At 39.2% G+C, this 16,624-nt stretch overlaps 1 protein-coding gene across 3 annotated transcripts in view; it reads right to left on the reverse strand.

Moving 5' to 3' along the window:
• LOC118839277 (zinc finger protein 420-like) overlaps nt 1–16,157 on the reverse strand; it is a 32,231-nt gene extending 16,074 nt beyond the window's left edge. Inside the window, exons 1-2 of one of the 3 annotated variants that reach the window (XM_036746727.1) lie at nt 14,450–15,501; nt 9,028–9,121 (exon numbers count right to left, since the gene is read on the reverse strand). The gene's annotated coding sequence lies outside the window, so the exon portion shown is untranslated. Of the gene's footprint in view, nt 1–9,027; nt 9,641–14,449; nt 15,502–16,118 lie in introns of those variants that run through there. The other 2 variants (XM_036746728.1, XM_036746726.1) reach the window with 2 other exon arrangements.
• Between the last annotated feature and the right edge of the window lie 467 nt (nt 16,158–16,624).

Raw genomic sequence — 16,624 nt, forward strand, 5'->3', positions numbered from 1 at the left:
AGAACAGAAAATATTGTGTACCAATCAACTGGGGAATGGCTGAAGTTAATTTATAAACACTATGAAACATCACTGAGGAGAAATTAAAAACATTAGGATTTCAGAGAAAAATTCATGACATTTTATAGGGCTTTATGCACATTATGAAATTTGGGATGTCTAAGTCTATACTGTAGCAAGAGGACTTCCCTCATTACTAATATCCATTGGTTTTATATCCAGCATGATTTCTCCAAAGCAGAGCTATGAGCTCTACATAATCATTGCTTTTATAAACTTTCTTTCCTATATGAATATTCTGATGTCTAGTGATTTCCCTCTTCCAGAGAAAGGCATTTTCCCATTAAACAAAATCCTAAGGCTGCTCTCCATTATAAATCCTCTGTGGTAAAGCAAAAGATGACCTCTGACTGAACGCCTCCCCCATTGAATCCATACAAGGCATCTCCCCAGAATGAATTTTCTGATGTTGGATTAAGTTCTATGCTCCATTTGACTGGCTTTCCTCAATCATTAGAGTGATAAAATTTCTATCTAGTAAGAATTCTCTGATGGGAAATAAGGGATGACTGTTACTTGAAGGCTTTAGCACACTGATTACATATATAAGGTTTCTCTGATATCCAGCAAACTGAAACTGCATTTGAAAGTCTTTTCACATTGATGACATTCATAAGGTTTCTCTCCAGTGTGGATTCTCAGATGAGCAGCAAGTAAGTAGGTACATCTGAAAGCCTTTTGAAATTAATGAAATCCATAACATATATCTCCAGATATATGTATTATCTGATGTCAAACAAGTTCAGAGTTCTGTGTGAAAGCCTTTCCACACCAATCACATTCATAAGGTTTCTTTCCAGTGTGGATTCTCTGATATTTAATGTTTGAAGTTTTGTGTGAAAGTTTTTCCACATTGATAACACCCATAAGGTTTCTCTCCAGTGTGGATTCTCTGATGTACAGCAAGGCTGCAAGATTACACATTGATTACATATATAAGGTTTCTCTCCAGTTCAGATTTTGTAATGAAGAGCAATACAGCCGCTCTCAGAGAAAATCCTTCTATACCGATTACATTCATAAAAGTTTCTCTCCAATGTCAATTCTCTGATGGGTTAAAAAAAATGATCTGCAAGGGAAAGCCTTGCACATTCATTCTTTTTATGGAGCTTCTCTCTAAGACCAGTCTTCTGATATCTAATAAGATCTGGATTTCAACCAAAAGCCTTCTCACACTGATGCCATGCATATATTTTCATTCCAGTATGAAATCTAGGATGCTAAGAGATGAATGATGGATTAAGGCCATTCCTCATTAATTACATTCATAAGATTTCTTTCCATGGTGAATTTTCTGATGGACAAGGAGTTTTGAATTCTGGCTGAAGACCCTCTCATATTAATTACATATATAAAGCATTTCTTCAGTATAATTTTTCAAATGTCTAATGATGTCTGATCTCAAGCTGATTACTCTGATATATTTGAATATCAGGAGGCTTTTCATAAGACTGAATAAGGCCAACCTTTTCAGTAAAGCATTCCCTATATTCAGCATACTGAACAGTCATTCCCTGAGATCATTTTTTTACAGTGAATTAGGACTGAATGCCACCTGAAATTCTTTCTAGCTTTATTAAATTCACAGGGCTATGTTGATTTTTCTCTCGCTTGATACCAGTCACAGATTTCTCTCAAATTGAGGTCACAGGGACCATCACTCATGAATCTTTGCTAGTGAGATTCTTCAACAGAAATGCTTAGCTTTGTAGTAGTCTCATTCACTTAAACTTGGTCTCTGCAACTGAAGAAAAAATGAACAAAACATATATACAGACACACTGTTCACACTTACATATAAGTAAATCCTCTTCCCTCCAATGACAGAAAGTAAACTGATTTACATTCTATTTCTCAGGTCAAAATGGAGCTCTCAAACCCAGAATCAGTAATCTGAAAATTCATTAGCTCACATCTGGAGGATGATTTAATTTACAAAAATCTTCACAAACAGTAACACTGGATCCTCACAACAAGCCTGTGACACACAGAGAGCAGGATTCTCATCATACTTTACAATAAGCCATGAGCCATAAGCCAAGTAATATGACCAACATCCCTACAGGTGGGACTAGAACTCAAACCCTGGGACTGAGACTGCTTGTTTACCAGCCCTAGGTGGCCTTGTTCCACTTCACTTTTAATCCTGCATTCAAATACCTTTTGTTGACTATTCTTTTTTTATATTTTGTTATGTTTGGGTAAGATTCTTTTTTCTGTTGATTGATTTTGATGGTCATTGATCATTCTTTGTAAAATTCATATGTTAAGCTCAGAAACAGATTGATTATTTTCAGTTGTCATGTAGCAATTTTCAGTGTTACAGCCCTCTTTTCATATATCCTACTCAGATCCACATATATGCCATTTCTTGCATGTATACTAAACAGTCATATATTTCATTGTCTGCTGTATTCATGGGTAGGTATATGGTGTAGTGGATAGAGTGCCAAGTGTGGAATCAGGAAGCACTGAGTTCAAATTTGACCTCAGACACCAGCTGTGTAACCCTTGGGCAAGTCACTTAACCCTATCTGCCTTAGTTCCTCATCTTTAAAATTGGGACACAGTAGAGAAGGAAATGGTAAACCACTCCAGTATCTTTGCCAAGAAAACTCCCTGGGGTTACGTGGAATCAGACACGCCTGAACATCTTTGGACATGTAATTTCCCTGGTAATCCCTTTTAATCTTATTTTTCAACTGCCATGTCTGATATCACATCATAACTGCCCACCCTGTTTATCTGTATTTGCCCAAGGCGTAGTAGATTCTACTATGGCCCATGACCTTTAAAGGTTATTATTCTTTATTTTTTAAATCTATTTTTGAATGTCTATGCTCCCTAAATAAAAGAAAAACCAAAGTCCTTATAACAAACACAATTTTAGAAATCCACACATTTCCCACCTTCAAAAATAGGATGCCTCCTTCTATGCTGAGTTTTTCATCCTTCTTTCTGGAAGTAGACAGCATAATTCACTATCAGTCCTTTAGCAGCACTTCCCATTAGGTGGCTCATGGACACATCAGGGGTTCTTGACAATGGTTTAAGCTAAAAATTCCTTAATGACACTTTAAGCAGCAAATAAATGCCCAATTCTGATACAAATATATTTTTCCTCTAGGACAATAAATATGTTCCTGTTTGAAGGATAAAGTCAGGTTGCTCTTCCTAATCCATTCTTCCCCTGCTCTATAGATGAATTCATCTCATGCACACTTAGCTATGGGAATTATATTTTCTCCATGATATCCTCTTTGCTCCTGCCTCAATCTTCCAAAACAAAAAGGAGGTGGGCAAAGGGAATGGTATCAACATTAGTAAACTATAATTTTTACATGGCATGATCCCGACTCCTCACCCCACCTTGTCTTTCATCCACCCTAGTCCCAGATGACTGGTTGTAATACTATCTTTAACAGTTTCATATTTTTAATTTTCTCTATTTGATAGTCAAGAACTAGGTTTGGTGGAGTTGTGAAATGATCTAACCATTCTGGAGGACAATTTGGAACAGTTCCCAAAGGACAATAAAACTGTGTGTATCCTTTGACCCAAAACTTCTGCTACTAGGTCTGTATCCTAAAAATACCAAGAAGGAGGAGATGGATCCACATGTACAAAAATATTTATAGCATCTTTCTGTGGTTGAAAAAATTAGAACCTGAGGAAATTTCCATCAGTTAGAGAATGGCTGAAAAAGTTGTGGTACAATTATGATGGCATATTGTGATGTAAAAAAGAAGATGGTTTGAGAAAACCCTAAGAAGACATATAAACTGATGCAAAGTGAGAACCATAATACTGTATACAGTAGCAGTGATATTGTTAAGAATTGTTCATTAATTTAAAATAACGAATATTGTCCCTCTGACTTGCCCTCCCATAGGTCAAAAGGAAAAGATAAAGAACTCTTGTATTAACTATCCAATCATGTTTGCCAATCTGAGAATCTAATAGTTAATGGTTTGGATTAATGGTCAACTAAATGAATGGGACTAAGGATTTTCTGACAATGGAGACAAATATTGGGCCACAGAGATCAGAAAAGGGAAATTGGGTTGATTACATATGCAAGCCTCAGCTTTGGATAATGACTTCCAAGTAAGGCAGTAGCCTTCATTCCTATTCATATGCTGCTGAATGGAGACAAGAAAATCATGAAACCTGCTTGGCTGGGTCCACTACAAATTTAGGTTACCTAAGTTCACCTGGGCCATCACATCTCCCTATCTGACTCATTATTCTACTCACCATAGCGGCTTTTCCCAATCCCTCCCCAACTTTCCTCTTTGGTTTGCTCCCCTATACCATCTCTCAGCTGAGAACTTGGCCTTATGTTTCACAGAGATATTGGACATTTGCCAAGAGATCTCCTTTTCCTCCTTTGCTCCAGTCTCCCATGAAGAGCCACAGTTAGTGTCACACAAGATTTAGCAGCTGCTATGTTAAAAGAACAGAGGGTTTGGAATTTATTCCAGAAGGCAAAGAAGCTAGGATTACAACCAAGAATAACTTACCCAGCAAAACTGAGTATGATCTTTCAAGGGGGAAAAAGGGATATTTAATGAAACAGAGAGCTTTAAAAACATTTTTAATTTTTTTGCTTTAAGTCTCAAGCTCTCTCCCTCTCTCCCCACCCCACACTAGAAAAGACCACCAATTTACACACACACACACACACACACACATTATGTATATATTTTGTACATATATATGTAAAACCATACTTCTATTTATTAATTTTCTGAAGGTGGATAGCATTTCCATAGGTCCTTTATAGTTGTTTTGAATATTTTTAAAACTCAGAATAGCTTGGTTATTCACAGTTTATTCTTTAACAATATTGTTGTTACTGTATATAATGTTGTCTTGTTTCTGCTCATTTCACTCTTCATTATTTCATGCAAATCTTTCCATGTTTTTCTAAAATCAACCTGCTCATCAGCTCTCATAGAACAGTAGTATTCCATCACAATTATATAACACAACTTACCCATTTCCCAATTAATGGGCATTCCCTCAATTTCCAGTTCTTTGCCAACACAAAGAGAACTACCATAAATACTTTAAAACATAAGGTTCTTTTCTCATTGTCCCTATCATTTTAGCCAATTTGATAGGTGTAAGATGACACCTCAAAGGTGGCAAGAGGAAGCAGTTCTATGGGAGGAGGGGAGAGGGCAGGTGAGGGGGGAATGAGTGAACCTTGCTCTCATCAGATTTGGCCTGAGGGGGAATACCATACATACTCAGTTGGGTATCTTACCCCGCAGGAAAGAAGAGGGAGGAAGATAAAAAAAAAAAAAATAAAAGGCGGGGGGATGATGGAGTGGAGGGCAGATGGGGGTGGAGGTAATCAAAACAAACACTTTGGAAAGGGGACAGGGTCAAGGGAGAAAATTCAATAAAGCGGGATGGGTTGGGAAGGAGCAAAATGTAGTTAGCCTTTCACAACATGAGTATTGTGGAAGGGTTATACATAATAATACATGTGTGGCCTAGGTTGAATTGCTCAACTTCTTAGGGAGGGTGGGTGGGAAGGGAAGAGGGAAGGGAATTTGGAACTCAAAGTTTTAAAATCAGATGTTCAAAAACAAAAAAAGTTTTTGTATGCAACTAAAAAATAAGATATACAGGCAATGGGGCGTAGAAATTTATCTTGCCCTACAAGAAAGGAAAGGAAAAGGGGATGAGAGGGGAGGGGGGTGATAGAGGGGAGGGCTGACTGGGGAACAGGGCAACCAGAATATACGCCATCTTGGAGTGGGGGGGGAGGGCAGAAATGGGGAGAAAATTTGTAATTCAAACTGTTGTGAAAATCAATGCTGAAAACCAAATATGTTAAATAAATAAATTGCATTTAAAAAAAAAAAGTTGTTTTTTTTCCTTTAAAGATATATTATTTTACATTTTTTATTTTATTTAAAAATTGCTGTTGTTCCAAAATGGCTGGAGATGGCTGAATGCCATGGAGAGTGAAAAGAAAAACACAAAACACGGGCCAGGCAGAAGAGTAAAGAACAGCTCCATTTATTTAACTGAGGGACAGGGCTTATACACCTTTTAGGCAAACAGAATCAACAAATCCACATGCAAGGCATTGGCATAATGCATGACTTCCTCCTGCTTAGTTCCCCTTTTGCTGTAAACAATATTGTGTTAATAGCCCACAGGTGGTATTTAGCACATGTGTGACGTGGGGGTTTTGGAGAGTGCACGTGTGTACCAAGGAGGCTTGAAGAGCCTTCATCCTGAGCAGCACATGTATGCCAAGGGAGGGATGGAGAGCCCACGTGCCGAGTTATCAGCCCAAGGGCAAGAACAGGCCTCTGGCCTGTATCTTATCCCAGACTGGACTATCTCAGAGCTGGCCCTCTCCAAAAAAATTATGGAATAAAACAAGCATTTCCATAACATAGTATTCTTTTAAAAAATTACAAATGAAACTGTACATCTATCATATACAACTTGCTATTCCTTTTAAATACATAATAAAGTTACCATGTAAATTTCTTTTTCTTTCCTCTCTCCCACTCTTGCCCTAGAGATAGCTACCATTAAACACAAATGCACACATTATATACACACACAAATATATATATATATATATATGTATAAAATACATACATACATATTATGTATATGTGTGTAAAATCATTCTATACAAATATTTATCAGTTCTTTCTCTGGATGCAAATAGTGTCTTCTTCATATGTCCTTTGTAGTTAATTTGGGTATTTATAAGTCAAAATAACTTATTTTCTCAAAGTTGTTCTTAAAGTATTGCTGTTGCTGTACACACTGTTCTCTTGCTTCTGCTCATTTCTCTCCATTATTTCGTGCAAGTCTCCATGTTTTTCTAAGATCACTGAGCTCATAATTTCTTACAGCACAATAGCATTATTACAATCATATACAACTTATTCAACCATTCCCCAATTGACTGGAATCCCCTCAATTTCCAGTTCTTTACCACAAAAAGAGCTACCATAAATATTTTACAACATGTAGGTTCTTTCCCTTTTTCCCAATCATCTTTGGAAACAGACCTAGTAGTGGTACTGCTGGGTCAAAAGATAGGCAGTTTAATAATCCTTTGGACATAATTCCACATTGCTCTTCAAAGTGGTTGGATCAGTTCACATCTCCACCAAAAATGAATTAGTGTCCTATTTTTTCCGTATCTCCTCCAACATTTTTTGTTTTCCCCTTCTATCATTTTAGCTAACCTGATAGGCATAAAATATATCAAGGTTGTTTTGCCTTTTGCTAAACAATAATGATTTAGTGCATTTTTTCATATGATGATAAATCGTTTTGATTTCTTTGTTGGAAAACTATCTATTAATATCTTTTGACCATTTATCAGTTGGGGAATGACTTTTGTTCTTATTGTCATTCTTATTATATTGGCTCTATCCACCCATCAATAATTGCTATTTCCCCAATTATTTAAATCTGACTTTATTTGTACAAAAATGTTTTATGATTATGTTCATGTAGTATATCCTGAGACAGACAGACTCAAAATAGAGGACTTTCAAGCATTCCTGAAGAAAATACCAGAGCTAGATAGAAAATCTGACATTCAAACACAAGACTCAAGAGAAGCATAAAAAGGAGTTCTTCAGAAGCCTCAGGGTGCCTTAAAAAGAATGCTGAACAGGATCCCAATTCCAATTCTACCTCTGCCGCTCACTGCCAGTATAACCTTGGCTGTATCACCTGACTTCTCTTGTGCTTCCATTTCTTCAGTTGTAAAATGAGGGTATTGAACTAGATGACTTCGAAGGCCTCTTCTAGTACTGGATCTAATTTACCCTATAATCTTATGATTCCTTCCTCCCAGGGTCTAATTCCGTGTGAGCCTTTAATGCTCATGGAAGAGGGCCATTTGTTTATACCTGGACTCCATGTTCCCACAAGGCTGAGGGCTGAGACCTTCTTTGAATGTCTTTCTAACACTGGTTTCTTTATGTGGCATGGCCATGACACCCAGTGTGGACTGTGATCGTGAAGGTACACTTCCTGCACACACCATTTAACAATCTAGGGAGTCTCACAGGGGAAGCTGACATAGAGAAGACAAACGAGACAAGGGGAAAAAAAAGCATTTGTGCTGGGGTTATCAGGGCTGATCAGTGACTCGAGTTCCAGAAGGAGACAGCAGAGCCCCAACTGAAGCTTGATAGGGGTCAGCACAACCAAGCCTTGACAGTGTAGCAGGTTTACCCTATGCTGGCATCCCTCTCCCAAGGTGTTCAGGACACTTAGATGTTAATTGGGAACTGGAGCTAATGCTTCTGGGAAACATTGGGAAAAGGAGGGGAAAGGGGTAGAAATGGCAGACATTTGGGTACAGGTGCTAAGAATATTTGATGCCCAAGTCAAATGTTTATTACTGTGTTGTTTTTTTGCTAAAAAGAAACTTTTTCCAGTCCTCCTTAATCTTAGAGTCTTCCCTCTCTTAATTAGCTGTAATTTATGCTGGATAGTTTTTGGCATATTGTCGTTCTCACTAGACTGTGAACTCACTCTCTGAGAGCAGGGATTGTCCCTTGCCTTTCTTTGTTATCTACGGCACATATGACACAGAGTAGGTGCCTGATGACTACTGTCTTGAAGAAAGTCTAGGAAAAATCTCATATGGGACAGCATGAGTCCTTTGGGAATGCTTTCCAGAGAGTTTCATACGCAAAGTTCTAAACAATGACTTCTTATAGGATCATGGATTTGTCACAAAAAGGGAAGTGAAATCCGTGGAGTCCAATGCCCTCATTTCAGAGATGGGGAAATTGAGGCACAGGGATTCAGTGACTTGCCTAGGATCACACTGCTGAAGTGTCTCAAAAAGAATTCCAATTCAGGTTTTCTTGCCCCCAAATTTAACACTCCCTGCTCTAACAGCACATCAGTACTTCTAGTGATAAGTCCTCATTCACTTGCTTTCATCTCACTCACCTAGACAGGAATTCTGCAGCCTTTGGCTCCAATATCCACAGTATCCTCCCTCTCTCAAAATTGGAGATCAAATCTTCTCTGAGACCTGGGATTCCTGGGCATGGGGAATAAGGAGGGGATGAGGAGAGACAGAAAGTTGGAGTATGAGTACTTCTCTTTAGGGAAAGGGGCCACACAAGAAGGACCACAGGAGGGTTCCCAGGATTCCTCAAAGATGGCTCATGTGGAACTTGGGGGCAGGGAGCAGATCATGTAGCCAATTTGGAATTCTAAAATTCTGTCTCTGCATCTTTCATGGAAGGATGGGCACATTCCATAGCTTCCATTATCTGGAAATTAGAGCCAACTGTAATGCAGTAATGAGAACCCTGGGCATGGAGTCAGCAAGATTTGAGTTCAAATCCAGACACTTAGTAGTTGTATGTCCCTGCATAAGTCACTTAACCCGTTTGCCTCTGTTTCCTCCACTGTAAAATAGGGATAAGTACCAAACTCACAGGGATTTTGGAAAGATCAATGTAATTACCAAACTTTAATCACCAGATCAAGATGTCAGAAATGTTTGCAGTCTTGTAGCACAGATGGTAGGCTCTCTGAAAACCATCAGAGTTAAACGTTCCATTTACAAGCCATTTTGAAAATATCATGGACCATCACAAACATTCTATAAAAACAGACCTTATGTGGTCTCTCACTATTGTTTAAAACTGTTTTCTGACTTTTAACTTATATTCTACTAATGTTAATATTCTTCTATCTGGATTTTCAAGAACCTAGTTAACAACCTGGGTCAATCATTCCGTAGAGTTTCTATGGGAATCTAACCTGTGTGCCAGTGGTAGAAAAAAAAAAGTTATGTTTGAAGAGATTTTTTTCCTTACATTATTTTACACATAAATGCTGTTTAAAAAAAAAGACAATATGCAATTGAACTTCAAGCACATTTACCATTTAATATACTACATGTCATTGTGGTGGTTGTTATTCAGTGGTTTCGGTGGTGTCCAACTCTTCATGACTCCATTTGAAGTTTTCTTGGCAAAGATACTACAGTACTTTAACATTTCTTTCTCCAGCTCATTTTACAGATAAGGAAACTGAGGCAAACAAGGTTAAATAAATTAACCAGTGTCACATAGCTATTAAGTGTCTAAGACTGGATTTGAACTTAGGAAGACTTCAGGCCCAAATTCCATCCCCTGCAACGCTCAGCTGCCTCTACATGTCATTAGACAATAGAAAAATACATCTTTTATACAGTAGTTAGTAATTCATTTTGTTGACTGGTTTGTGGGCTAAGAACAAAAAATTAATTTTCACCTCTTACCAAGAAAACTTGTAAAATTCTCTTGCCATTATCCCCTTCATAAATTTGTATTTTCACTGTATTTTTTATAAATCAAAATATAGCTGGTGGCACAGCAGATAGAACACTGGGTCTATAGTCAAGAAGACCCAAGTTTCCCACCAACTGTATTATCTACTGCTCTCAAAAGCTGAGAATGAAGTGGAGGGAGTTCACCAGCTCCACGTTCTGTCGTTCATTCATTCTCTTGCTAATAGTACCGTTAAGATGTTTATCTTTGACCTGAACCACTCTATACCAAAGGTTTCCATTTTTAGAGTTGGATCTTCGATTTTAAAGTGGAAGACACCTCAGGAATTATCTAGGGTCCAACACCCTGATTTGAGAGATGAGGAAACTGAGGCCAGCGAAGCTCCAGTGATCTGTTTTTCACCCAGAAGGTGAGGACTGAGAACTCTATATGTAGCCTCTTTCCATCATGCCACCTCAGCTCTCACTGAAGGAAGGGAAGCAGTAAAGGAATTTCACATACAAAGTTATCAGCACAAAGTACGGATAATACAATGTTATCAAAGGCTTTACTGAAATTCAAGCAAAGCCATGGTAGGGGGGGAAGGAATAAAGCTAACAGGATTCTCTAAAGCAATGTGCAATGAACAGATAATTTCCTTAAATATCAGGAAGGAATTCAAAGTAATCTTTGAAAATAAAAAAAAGTGACCCCTAATGTTAAGAAATGTTCATGCCAAACTATTTAAAATGACAAAAGGTCAGCAAGATTTGAGCTCCTCTTGGAAATGACTTGAGCATTAGAGTCCTCCAGGAGCCATTTTACAATTGGTTTCCTTGTGAAATGTCTCCTCGAATTGCTTCCAGTGCAGGGCAGGAGTGTAATCACGTTTTAAGAACTTTGGGAGTTTGAGGCAGAGATCTGGACTCAGTGACCACTCGTCCCTCCTGCACCCACATGCAATGATTTTTTCAGCTGCTCCATCAGTATCTTCTGCCTTTTTTCATTTGCTCTGATCCATTTATTGGTTTTCCCAGTTCTAAGTCAGGGATTCTTAAAACTTTTTTTGTGGCATGGACCCTTTCTCAGAATACTTTTAAATGAATAAAATACATAGGATTGAAAAGGAAACAAATTACAACGAAGTGCAGTTATCAAATATTTTTAAAAGCAAATTCCTGGACCACATGTTAAGGACTCCTGCCTAGAAAGTTTAACGACGATCTCTGAGAGCTGAAGAATATGGGAATAATAACAAGCTGGAGCTCACATTTCATAGCGCTTTAAGGAGGTCCCTTATATTATTAACCCCTTCACATTGGTCATACAAATTTTATTATTCCCATTTTGCAGATTAGAAAAATAAATGTTCAAGTGATGTTCCCAAGGTCTTAGGAATGGCAGAATTAAGGCAATGAAACCAGATCTTCTGCCTCCAGCTATAGACAAAGTTTCCCTTTCAGCTTCTCTCTTCCTGTGAATCTGACTCCAATGATACCCGCTCCATATTCCTCAAAACAATGGCACTTTTCTAGTCCTCCAAAAAGTTAGAGGTCACGTCCCTTCTTTCCACTAACAATCAATAAACTGTTTAGGGGCTGGGAGTGTACATTGTAACGTGGTTTGTTTGGAAGCATCTGTTGAGCCAAAATGAAAAGCATCAATAAATTTAAATATTTATAAATAAATTTAAAGTTTGGAGACTGGATTTACCATCTCATTGGCACAGGGAATACTTTCTGCCAATGCAAATTGATACCTGCTTTGCAACTTATCAACAAATTAGCACCAAAAAGCATTTATTAAGTAACTATTATGTCCCAGACTGTGTGTGGAGGTGCTGGGCAAAGGCAAAAATGTGAAACTGTCCCTGTCCTCCAAGAGCAGAGAGGAATTCTCTTTGAACCATACCATGCTGCCACTCCAATTAAGATTATGAGAAAATGCGGCAGCTAGGTGGCACAGTGAGTACAGCATGGGCCCTGGAGTCAGGAGGACCTGAGTTCAAATCCAGCCTTAGACACTGGATACACTTACTAGCTGTGTGACCTTGGGCAAGTTGCTTAACCCCAATTGCCCAGCCTTCCCCCCTCACAAAAAAAAGACCATGAGAAAATACTAATGGGGCACAAGTGAATTTTGGGATCAGTCACCCACATGCGACCACATTAGTTATTTTAGTTATAAAGGAAAATTCTGAATTGGTAACAAGAATAATTTAATTTCTCAAATTTGTGGGCTTCCATCCTCTTAACTTCAATCTCAGTTCAAACTGAGAGTTCCTGAATACATTATGCTTCAGTTCTAACTATGATAGCTTTAACTACCATACTCTTCTTAAAACTTCCACCAGGGATTTAAAAAAAAACTTATAATGCATCCAGTGGCTTAACAGAGTACTTCACTTCTGTTCCTTCGTTTGATTTTTACAATGATATTGTAAGGTAGATGGTACAAATCTTATCCCCATTTTATGGATATGTAAAAGTGGCTTAAAAAGGTTAAGTGGATTTTCCAAACTCATACATCTAATACAGCAGAGCCTGCCGGCTGCCTGATGTGTAATTATAGAGAAGTTTTCAGGGCTCACTCTGAACTTCAGGGACCCAGGCAATAACCCAACAGGCATCAGCCTGGAGACAATTTCTAGAAGGCTAATAATCCTCCCTCCAGAGAAAGGACGGGCTGGTCTGCAAAGTGTCATCACTGACACATTTTGGCCCAAAATAAGAAATCAGCAGGCTCACTATGGGGCTACTCTATCTTCACTACTCAGTCTCTTTTCACTGAGCCACAGCTCAAGGATTGAACAATTCAATAAACATTTATTAAGCACCTACTATATACAAGGAACTAGATACAACATAGAACACCCGCATAATATTAAATGTGAAAACAACTGAGATTATTAGGACGTAGGAAAAGGAAATATAACCAATCTCCGTGAGACAAGCCTAGAAGTACACAGGAGGAAAACATGAATTCAATTTAAAGGGTGGCAATATTTAAATTTCGTTAATTCCATTTCAGATATATAGGTTCTTAGCTCTGTCACTTACTACTACCTAAGTGACTTTGGGTAAGTCGCTCAATGTCTGTGGGCCTCAGTTTCCTCATCTGTAGGTATACTACTACTTGCCCTATCTATCTCAGAGCATTGTTATGAGGGATCAGCTGAGCACATAATAAAGTGGTTGCAGAATAAGCTATTATGATGACAATGTCACTAGCTTTATACATGGAAGGTTGAAAAGAATTTGCAAATTTTTTTTCTTTTTTTTTGGAAGGGAGAAGACAGGGCGATTGGGGTTAAGTGACTTGCCCAAGGTCACACAGCTAGTAAGTGTGTCAAGTGTCTGGGGCTGAATTTGAACTCAGGTCCTCCTGACTCCAGGGCTAGTGCTCTACTCACTGCACCACCTCGCTGTAACAAACTATTTCACCACCAAGGGCTGTGGAGTTCAACTCTTTGTGACCCCATTCAGGGTTTTCTTGGCAAAGACACTGGAGTGGTTTGCCATTTCCTTCTCCAGGTCATTTTCCAGATAAGGAAACTGAGGCAGAGATAAGTGACTTGCCCAGGGTCACACAGCTGGTTAAATCTGAGGCCAGATTTGAACTCAAAAAGATGAGTCTTCCTGACTCTAGGCTCAGTGCTCCTACTAGTACATAACTGCTATTAAGGCCAGGAACGATCTTATTTACATCTTGCCCAAAGACTAGCACAATGCCCCTGAACACAGTAGGAGCTTAATATATACTTGCTGAGTTGAAAGGAATGACCATCACAAATTGCCAGTGGATTATACGTCAAATAGGTCATCTGATGATACAACTGACTGCTGAAGAGAGACCTTCGGATCATGTGAGCCCACCCCAGAAGAAAAATGACTTTTGCCTTTAGTCATATTACCTGGCTACTTTCTCTGCCTGGATCCACCCCCAAAGAGGCCTGTATTTTTGCTTATTCAATTAACTTGTAAGAATATATTGCTCTTAGTGAGTTGTGGCTGAACTCAACACTCAAATAATTCTGTGGAAGCAAGCTAAACAGTACTAAACTTTAAAAAGAAATCCTACCATATGAATGTAATAAAATGCTTTACCTCAGCCTTCCACAGATTAGGAAGTGGGCATTAATTCTGTTGAATCTGACTCCAATGATATCCGCTCTTGGCGATCACATCATGGTTTGCACTCATTTAAGGTCTTATTGCAGTTTGCAACTTCACAGGCTCAAAAAAAGAACATTAAAGGAAACAAGTTCTTTCTAATTCTCCTAAACACTTAGGACTTTGTACTTATCATGGTTTTTAGCAAATAGTATATATTCCATGATATTTTTGTGTATCTGCCTTATCTGCCCCCACAATTAGACAGTAAGCTCCCCGAGTGTGAGGACTATCATTGGTATCTCCAACACAGCAGAGAACCTCGAATGCTGTAGGCAGGGAATAAGGCTGTTAAATAAGGACATAAACTTCAGTTGTTTTCACTGGCGATTCAAGGTCAGCTTTTAAATACATTAACAACACATCTGTTAATAAATACCCCTTTAATAAAATAATATTAATCCAAACTACAGGTCTGAATACCTACCCCAAGGGCTTCTGAAATCAACAGCATGAAGACCAACATCACCAGACTGAAGAGTAGGATGGGTGGTAAGGTGTAGGAAGGCTGACAGGAAAGGGACAGTAGTGGAGGGCTCTGCTGATTCTGCGAGAGCCATCCTCACAACTCATGCTCGGGAGTCAGTGACCTTCAAGGATGTGGCTGTGGAATTCACCAGGGAGGAGGAGAGACAACTGAACCCTGCTCTCTTGTTCAGGGAGGTGACGCTGAAGAACTGCTGGAACCTGGTCTCCCAGAGGTGCCAAACCAGATCTCATCTTCCTTTTGGAGAGAGGGGAAGCACCATGGACCCTGCAGAGATATGTCTCAGGAGATACCTCTTCAGAGTCATCAAAGTCCGGTGGCAAGACAAAACTCAAGATGACTGGGGATGGCCCAGGATGCAATGGTTGACCTTGGCATCTTTAAGCTCTCGCTAGCTCTAAGTGGTCCACAGCACCTGCTTCATCTGCCTTCATGGCAGTTGGAATAAAATGTTCTCATCTGCCCATTCTTCCAGAAGAACTCTTCACATGCTTGGGGTAGATACCCCCTAACTCACTGACGGGTTTAAGGCCTACTGGTTACCCTCAATCTGGTTTGTCCTATCTGATGAGATGGTTTACTGGGGTGTGGCCACTGCACATGCTTCTTAGAACCACAGATACTCCATCCACTAGTCATACCTGCTGCTCAGCTTGGTGTCCTGGTGGCTTCTTCAGCATCCATGGACCTGAGAGCTCTAATCAGCAAAACTGACCAGCCCATCCCCCTCCAAAAGAAGTCTCGGAAACCAAGCTTGAGACTACTGAGACATTTCCAAATGAGAATATTCAAGTGGAAGAATTGTTGAAAAGAAAATTCTTTGTTCAGCCTTTCACGCTGATTGACCAGGCAAAACTCAAGACAAATAACTAAAGGAGCTTATTTAAAAAGCACATCAAGATAGCAAAGTGTTAGAAGGATAATCAATGGAGATTGGCAATGGCTTCAAGATGGAGCCAGCTTTTACTGATAACTTTCATAATGAGATAAAGACAATTAAATTTCCTTTTTTTTTTTGAGGGCTTTATCCACTGCACCACCTAGATGCCCCAGACAATTAACTTTGGTAGGTGGCACAATGGAGAGAGCACTGGGCATGGAATCAGGAAAACTCACCTTCATGAGTTCAAATCCAGCCTCAGACACCTACTAGCTGCGTGATCCTGGGCAAGTCACTTGACTCTATTTGCCTCAGTTCCTTATCTGTAAAATGAGATGGAGAGGGAAATGGCAAATCACTCCAGTACCTTTGCCAAGAAAACCCCAAATGGGGTCAGGACTGAACACCACCACCACCTTAAAAATGGCTGCCTCTTGGCCCAAGTCCAATGGAATCACAATACAATTCCAGAAACATCTATTAAGTGTCCACCAAGTGAAAGGCACCTAGAGATCACTTCGAGGGAAATTAGGGAAAGTTTCACCAAGACAGGGCACCTGGGTCAACTTTGGGGGAAAAAAAAGTGATTTCAGCAAGCAGAGACAGAATAGAAGGAAAGCTGAGAAGCTGTGAGCTGAGCAAAGGCACTAAGAGCGGAGAATTCAGAAGGGGTCGGCTTGAATGTGGAGTATATGATGCACGGTACTAGGAGATAAGCCTGGAAGGAAAGCTGCGGTCAAAT

The sequence above is a fragment of the Trichosurus vulpecula genome, chromosome 2 (genome assembly GCF_011100635.1).
Source record: "Trichosurus vulpecula isolate mTriVul1 chromosome 2, mTriVul1.pri, whole genome shotgun sequence".
In the NCBI taxonomy this organism is placed as follows: Eukaryota; Metazoa; Chordata; class Mammalia; order Diprotodontia; family Phalangeridae; genus Trichosurus; species Trichosurus vulpecula.